Source organism: Pituophis catenifer, unplaced genomic scaffold (genome assembly GCF_029215685.1).
Source record: "Pituophis catenifer annectens isolate HBS135680 unplaced genomic scaffold, rPitCat1.0.hap2 SCAF_2, whole genome shotgun sequence".
Classification (NCBI taxonomy): domain Eukaryota; kingdom Metazoa; phylum Chordata; class Lepidosauria; order Squamata; family Colubridae; genus Pituophis; species Pituophis catenifer.
Window position 1 is genome coordinate 221,966,106 of NW_027256882.1, and position 8,869 is coordinate 221,974,974.

Sequence of the window (8,869 nt, forward strand, 5' to 3'; positions counted from 1 at the left end):
TAATTCTGCCAATAGAAGAGAGTATTTGTTGCTCAAGGTTGAACTGTGGGGTCAGTGCTCTCCGAGCTTAGTTGTTTTCTTGCAGATGTTTCATTACCTATCTAGGCAATATCATCAGTGCTACGAGGGAGTGCAGTTTGGTGAGCTACCAAGAACACTCACACTATCACTGATAGGGCAAACAGCTTGTATATAAACAGAGAGCAAACCCACTCCCTTCTGGAACTGATGATGCTACCCACAGGGGTGGGTTTCACATACCTGTTGTGACTCGACTCCCGAGCCTGTCCTCATGGAGGAAGAGGACTCAGAAGGTGAGGGGGAGAAACTGACAAGGCCTCCCTCTCCAGGACCCTCCTCTCTGGCAATGCCTCATATTCCATCCGAAGGCCAGGAGGAACACCTTGGGATGGGCCAGGAGGAAGGCATTTCGGAGCACCCATTGATAGAGAGTGATAATGATGAATACTGGCTTGATCCCAGGCAGCGTCAGAGGGAGAAGCATGCACAGCAAAGGAAGAAGCATGGGAGGGCCAGGGATTGAGCTGAGTCAATGAGCCATGCCCCACAAGGGATAAAAGGGGGCGTGATTGCTCGGCAGGCTTTGTGACAGACAAAAGTTTAAACTCTAAAGAGTCACATCGTGAATCCTGCACTTCGGCTCAGATATATTTTGGACTAAACTCTTGTGGATAATTTGTCACTCTGGAAACGGACTGCAGATACGGCCTCTCCTGCTTTTTGGGAGTACTAATTGGACTGGGCAGGCGTTTTACAGTTAGCTACCAGAACTGCCAGGAATTCTGGTCTGTTTATACAATAAATTATTGGCAAGCGTGTTTGATATTGCATTTGTCTGTGTGAGGACGGGGGACAGAACACATACCTTTACCACCAGTTTGCTGTGCACACTCGCTTTGCATATGTGTGCACTGTCTGTGCATTTGCCCCACCTTCCATACATGCACTTTGCTGGCTTGCGTGCCTTCCACTCATGCACCTGGCCTCAAAAACGTGCCTAATAGCACTTGGAGCCAGGGCAGTGCCTGAACTGGTGCGAACTGGCTGAATACCACCTCTGGTTACCCAGTTGGGTAATGAAATGTCTGCAACTACAGTCATACCCCACATAATTCTATGTTATGATTGCACAGAGTCTAATTGTCCCTGTTCGTATAAAAATGCTCTTTTTATTGTCCGCTGCTTTTTACAGTGGGACGTTTTAATAATATCTGCAACATTGGGTTCCAGTGTGAGCAAGGGTGTTTGCAAAGATGATAAAACAAGTCAAGATATGTAGGATGGTTCAGGAAACTACTATATAGCTTTTTACAATGATACAGATTTCCTCCTAGAAATATATAGATTTCCACTGTTTCCTGTATATCTATTCTCCCCTTAACTTTCCTTCTCTTCCATGGAGTTGCTGCAATGGCATATGCTTCTTTGTGCATTTAAACACATAGCTTTTTTCTCTAGCAGATTTATTTTGCCTGCATAGAATTATATATCTGATAAATAGATGTCTTAGAAGACAGATAACAATATTCCATGTCACCACCAGTACAGGACCGCTTTTTACTCACACATAGAAAAAATTAGAATTAATCAAAATGAGAAATCTACCATTCATCCCAACAGTACAAGGGTATAAAACTCATATGAGATTGAGTTAGAGAGCCAAAAAAAAAAAAAAATCATCAGTCAAACAGCAGAGAATCCTAGGCAGTGTTCTTGTTTGATCAAATCATGGTCTTTATCTCTATTAGTCTTTTTTTTTAAAAAAATTAGCCGAGACTTAAATAAGAAAAGACACCAGGTACAGTTTCTATTACTCCTGAGTTAATTAAAAATAATGCAGCATGCTGGGGCTTTGTCCTGGCACCATTGTTCACAATGAATGGCAATTCTGGCCATATGCCTAAAAATTAGGGCCTAGCAATTATTGTGCCAATACATAAGAAAGGGAATAAAACCGACCCTGCCATTTATTGACCTGTAAGTCTCCTTAATATTATAAATAAACTGTTATGCAGGACATCTTCAGAGAAGCTTAGAGATTGGTGGGAACAAGAAGAGAGTCTCTATTGGGAGAAGAACTATCTGGGGGAAGATCATTTAACAATTGATGAGCCTTGGTGGCACAGCAGACTAAAGCACTATTAAGTAACACCAGCTGTCTGAAATTACTGCAAGTTCAAATCTCACCAGGCTCAAGGTTGACTCAGCCTTCCATCCTTTCGAGGTAGGTAAAATGAGGACCCGGTTTGTGGGGGCAATCAGCTGACTTTGTATAAAAAAGAACACTGTTGGGGGGGGGCGAAAGCCCTACTAAACAGGTATATACAAAAGTATGAAGGCTATTGCTTAACGCATTGTAAGCCACCCTGAGTTTCCGGAAAAGGGTGGCATATAAATCGAATAAATAAATACAATAAATAAATGAATGTTTTATACTTCAACATCTTATCAATAAATACAAGACTTGGAGTCCTGCTTCACTTTATGCAGCCTTTGTTGATCATAAGCCAGCATTTGACTCTATATCTTGGATTAAGTTATGGAACAAATGTATAATTCCACATGAATCACTGACTGTTTCTATTTTTTTTTATGCACTGCATGAAGACTCCATGCTTAGGATTAGATGCACCTCTCAAGGACCCCTGACAGCACCCATTCCAACTATATGTAAAACAAGGCTGTATGTTGGCACTTCTCTTGTTTAATTTTTCTATCAATTACGTGGTAGATCAACTGAGGAATCCAAATGTCCATTTACCCAAAGTAGACCGAAAGACATACTGTTATACTGCTGCATTTATTTATTGGTTCGATTTATATGCCACCCTTTTCTGGAGACTCAGGGTGGCTTACAATGCGCTAAGCAATAGCCTTCATACTTTTGTATATACCTGCTTAGTAGGGCTTTCGCCTGCCCCCCCTCCCCAGCGGTGTTCTTTTATACAAAGTCAGCTTATTGCCCCCACAAACCGGGTCCTCATTTTACCTACCTTGAAAGGATGGAAGGCTGAGTCAACCTTGAGCCTGGTGAGATTTGAACTTTCAGTAATTGCAGGCAGCTGGTGTTACTTAACAGTGCTTTAGTCTGCTGCACCACCAGGGCTCTTGGTACATGCAGTTGATGCAGTAATCCTCTTGAGGGCACCCATTGGACTGAGGGATCTTTGGTTCTCTTTGAGCGTGGTTATTTTCTTGCAGAGAGTACTGATGATGTTACCTAGTTTGGATCATGAAAGACAAAAGCAAGAAAACAACCAAGCTCGGAGAGCACCACCTCATTCAACCCTGAGTTACAAATATTATCCTTTATTGGTACCCACTGAACTGAAGAGAGTTTTGAACACCTTTATATCTCCTTGTAAAGATGAAAAAGGAACTTCCTCTAAAACTAAAATATTAGTATTCTCAAATTAGCCCAAACAGCACTCTGGACTATTTACAATCTTGCCGTTGAACAACTGCAGAATTAGCCAACAGCTGTACTTCAAAGTAATCCTGATCACATTATCCAGACCACCCATTAATCTTGAGAAAAGGCAGCAGGGCTGAGTGGTTGTGGATGTTTCCAACCTGGGAAATGTTCTTATCCTGAAATTTCTTGCTGTGCCTCACCTGCCCTTCCGACCTCTCCGTGCTGTGGTCCTGCATTTTCTCCTGCTTTCTTCCACCTTTAGAGCTATTTGCAGGCTTGGCTGTTGCTCAGTTTCATCTGGCAACATCTTGCCTGCCCACCCATCTGGTGCTCATTATCATGATTATGATCTCCCTACAATATTGTCATGATTACCGGTTATACAAGAGACATTTAGAGCCCTTTCAAAAAAGCAATTATTGTGTACCAAGATTATTGTACCATTCTTGTGGCTTCTGAGCACTTCTCTTAACCTTTCAGCTCTTCTCTTTATAGAATGGAGAATGGCTCCCTGCCTTTGGATTTATTTCACTTTCGCCCCAGTTTTCCATTGGCATTGTGAAATGGTAATACGTACACAAAAGAGAAAGGCTATCATTTCTCTTCCATAAAATCTAGCCAAATTGTTGAGGACAGGGCATGAGACTAGCTTTGTGTTGTGATTGTAAAAAGGTAAAGGTTCCCCTCGCACATATGTGCTAGTCGTTCCCGACTCTAGGGGGCAGTGCTCATCTCTGTTTCAAAGCTGAAGAGCCAGTGCTGTCCAAAGACATCTCCGTGTTCATGTGGCCGGCATGACTAAATGCCAAAGGCGCACAGAACACTGTTATCTTCCCACCAAAGGTGGTCCCTATTTTTCTACTTGCATTTTTTATGTACTTTTGAACTGCTAGGTTGGCAGAAGCTGGGACAAGTAGTGGGAGCTCACCCTGTTACGTGGCACTAGGGATTCGAACCACTTAACTGCTGACCTTTCGATCCACAAGCTCAGCATCTTAGCCACTGAGCCACCGTGTCCCCTATTGTACTAAATACTTTACTATATACTAAGTACTATACTGATTATACTAAGCTGTTAATATACAGACTCCTGGCCAGTAAAACAATCTATCTCTCATCATCCCTTACTAGAGAAGTAAAAATACTTGCTCCTTGTTGCTGTTCATCTTTTTCACATTTGACAACTTTTTATCATCTTCCAAGAAGATTTGGTGATTCTTTCTTCTTTCTCCCTTGTGATAAAACTTATTTATTAATGTGCATGTGTATGTTCAAAACTTATTTTTGAATACCGTAATTTTGGGTGCATAGGCTGTCTTTTCTTTCCTTCATGCCTGCCTGCTAGCTCCAAATATATTTTTATCTGAGATTTTATCACTAACAACATTTATGAATAATAAACGATAAAAATGTTTTCCACCTTATACTGGATTATCGAAGGAGTCCCTCAATGTATGTGACTTTCAGGAGCCACGGCAGAGAAGACTCTTCTCCTGGACCCTGACAGCTAAAACGCCTTGACTGACGGGGACTGCAGCATGCCCAGTGGTGGAATTCAGCTAGTTCTAACCGGTTTGGGCGAACCGGTAGCGGCAGTTGCAGGAGGCTCCGCCCACCACCCAGATGTCATCACGTCCCGTTTTTGACCCTCTGCGCATGCGTGGAAGGCACACGCACTCACATTTGCGAACCGGTAGCGAAGGTAAGTTAATACCACCCCTGAGCATGCCCCCTCTTCTGGCATGGGTGGGGTGGGCCAGTCTCATTAGAGTCAGATGATTTCTCAAGAAACCTGGACTCATGTCAGGCAGTAACCTGGACCTATGCTATTATTGGTAATGCATGTACAATTTTATGCAAAATAAGAAAAAAAGAATAACACGGGTATCCCAAAGGTGCTTTTTCAGGAGGCAATTAGACTTTCTTGTTGTTGTTTTTTTCCCTTTGAAGACCTTTTGCTAATTACCAGCTGTCTGCAAGGAATATAAATCCTTCCATTCCCCACTATCCTGTCAGAGCGGAAGAAGCTTCTTGGATGAGAAATGAAACATCTTCAAAGAAAACACAAGGAAGTCCAGTTGTTTCCTGAAAAAGCACCTTTGGGACAACCATGACCTGGAAGACTGAGAATCTCTACAATAACATGGGTACATAAATGTAATAATGTTTTTCATTCAATTTTAAAAATCAAAGCTAGAAAGATTCTTAGAAGAGGCTAAGGCATTGGAATTTAAATTTAAATGCATGGAATGTAACGTTTATAGAGTTTACACTTTGGAATATACCTGAATGCTTGGGTAGTTAGGTAATGTTGCTCACAAGTTTCTGTTGCCTCTGGGAACTAATTATATGACCAAATAAAATACATGAACTTAAAGTAACTGAAGTACTTCATGCAAGACAGAGCACATATTATTTAGTAACTTAAATAATATCTCGGGGAACTGAAAATAAGTTATTATTTATCCTTGGCTGTTCTGACTAAGCTCAAAAATTGTAGTTACCGGTAGTTACTTGGCTATATCCAACAAAATGGTTAGATCATGGATGCATTACACATATGAATATTTGGGGGTTCTTTTTGAGGAACCCAGGTAATGACTGTCCTGCTATAATTCTTGTGAAATTATACACAAAGACATGCAGGATAAACAAATATGGAGCCTGGTTGAAACCCTAAAGAATAAGCTTTATTTAATTCAGTAGATGCCAATAGACATGGTGGAGAAGAAATATACCAGGCAGCAGAGATTAAGAGAAGCAGGCTATTTAAGAGCATGAATTCATCTTACCATTACTGTGAATTCTGTCCAGTTTTTGAAGAACTTGTAGCTTCTTCCACTAAGAATGCTCCGATGCTATAGCCTTCTTCACAACTCTACAAAATGTTAACAATACATATGTTTATACTATTCCACCATATAATCACCATTATCAAATATTAGACACTAGATACAAGCTCTGTAGACTTCTATGGTCTATGAATGCTAACATGCTTGTGAAGAAGGCACAGAAGAGGCTGTACTTCCTGAGAATGCTCAGGAAGATAAATCTATCTCAGCATCTACTTCTGTCCTACTATCGCAGCACCATTGAGAGTGTCCTGACATACGGCATTCTTGCATGGTATGGGAGCAGCTCTGTAGTGGACAATAAAGCTCTACAGAGAATCATTAAAACTGCCCAGAATATCATCAGACTCCAGCTACCAGCCCTGGACGACATCTTTGAATCTTGCTGTTTGAGATTCTCAGAGACTCTTCCCATCCTGCTTCCAATCTTTTTGGACTGTTGCCTTCTGGCAGAAAATACAGAACAATTAAAACTCGGACCACACATTTTCTGAATAGTTTTTATCCCAGAGCTATAATTTCACTCTACAATGAGCTAAAGGGCCACCATCAGTGAGCTGTTAGACAGTATTACTTGGTCTGTTGTGTGGATGTTTGGGTGGTTTGGGGTGGAGAATTGTGGTGGGTGGGAGGGTGTTTGGGGATTGTTATGTGTGTTGGACCTGGTCTTTGGGTATTAAGTGAATTTCGTTGTATGGGTATACTGTGTATACATATACAATGACAATAAAGTTATTTATTTATTAGATACAAGCTCTGTAAATCACTTAGAGAGGGCTGTAAAAGCACTATGAAGCAGTATATAAGTCTAAGTGCTATTGCTATTACAGAATTATTCTCTTATTTCTGTAGCTTGACTAGAGGAAAAAATCAGAGCAAACAGTATGATGCTTGATGACTATTATAAACATTCAGATAATATAACTTGGCCCAAGATAGCAAGATTTGTTGCCAACACCCACAAGTGATACATGGCCTAACTCAAGGGTATCCAACCTTGGCACCCTTAAGACAAGTCTTAAAGTTGCCAAGGTTGGACATCCCTGGTTTAAATGATTTGGTGAATAAGTAATTCTTCAGATTTCCATTCTTACAAGAAAAATGTTTATGCATCACAGAACATGTAAACAATATTCAGAATAGCATGGAAATCAGCACAGTGTGTGTGTATATCAGAGGTGGATTTCTGCAGGTTCTGACCAGTTCTGGAGAACCGGTAGCGGAAATTTTGAATAGTTTGGAGAACCGGTAGGAAAAATTCTGACTAGCCCCGCGCACATCTATTCTCTGCCTCCCAAGTCCCAGCTGATTGGGAGGAAATGGGGATTTTGCAGTAACCTTCCCCTGGAGTGGGGACGGAATGGAGATTTTACAGTATCCTTCCCCTGCCACACTCACCAAGCTACGCCTACCAAGCCATGGCATGCCCACTAAGCCACACCCACAGAGCCAGTAGTAAAAAATTTTGAAACCCACCACTGGTATATATGTGTGTAGATCTTATATATTTTCCCATTCTTTTGACATAAGATATAGGTCCAAACTTTCTGATACAATATACATAATTAAAGTCTGTATTAAGATTTTTTTTTAAAAAAAGTAAAAAAATCTGGTATTTATTATCCAGATATCATTCTTAATCTTAAACTATATTCAGATGGAAATAATAGCCTTAAGAACTTCTGTAGTTCACCAAAGATAGCAGCATCCCAAATCTTTAATTACCAATCTAGATTTGTAATACCTTTTTCATCATTGGAGATAGCTCTTAAACTTTGTTTTTCTAAAAAAACAACCACCCAAAACTTGCACAATTTAGTATGATAATTTTGTACAGTACAGTACCTTTCTGCAGAAAAAAAATGTTTCAGTAAAATAGAGAATACATTTCTTAAGGAAGAACTATATTCATTGCTCATTACTAATAAAGTCCCTCTTCAAATTTGACATAATTTTTTAATTATTACAAAAGGATTGGTTTGTTTGTTTGTTTGTTTGTTTGTTTGTTTGTTTGTTTGTTTGTTTAAAAATCCCAAAGCACTTAAATGTAAATGGTAGGAGGTGTGTTTTTTTTTTGCTTTTCTCCTTTACTTTAGTTACCAAAGAGCCCAAATTTATACAGTATGTTCTTATATTGTCCCATAATCCTCAGCCTCCTTGGTCGCTTATGTAAGCAATCCAGAAAAAAATAAGATTATATTCTATCTATCTATCTATCTATCTATCTATCTATCTATCTATCTATCTATCTATCTTCAATTAAATTTATTGCAACTGGAGACCAGTACAGAATTTTATATATAAAAAGGTTCTGCTAAGAAACATGCATAAGCTTTCAGAAGATAGAAAAAGAAGAAAAAGTTGACTTTTCTTCCCTTTTCTCAATGGTAAGCTTTTTTTTCTCTGCCAGGCCCGAACAGGTGGTTATTTCACAAATGGCTGGAATCCAAAGCACTCATGTCAGAAGCTGGGGATCCACTTAACTCTGTGCCAAAATGTATCTGCCATTAGGGAGGTTGTAAAGTAAAGCCGAGAGGCGTCATTGAATATTGGAAGGAAGAGGAGAAAGCAGCACTTCCCA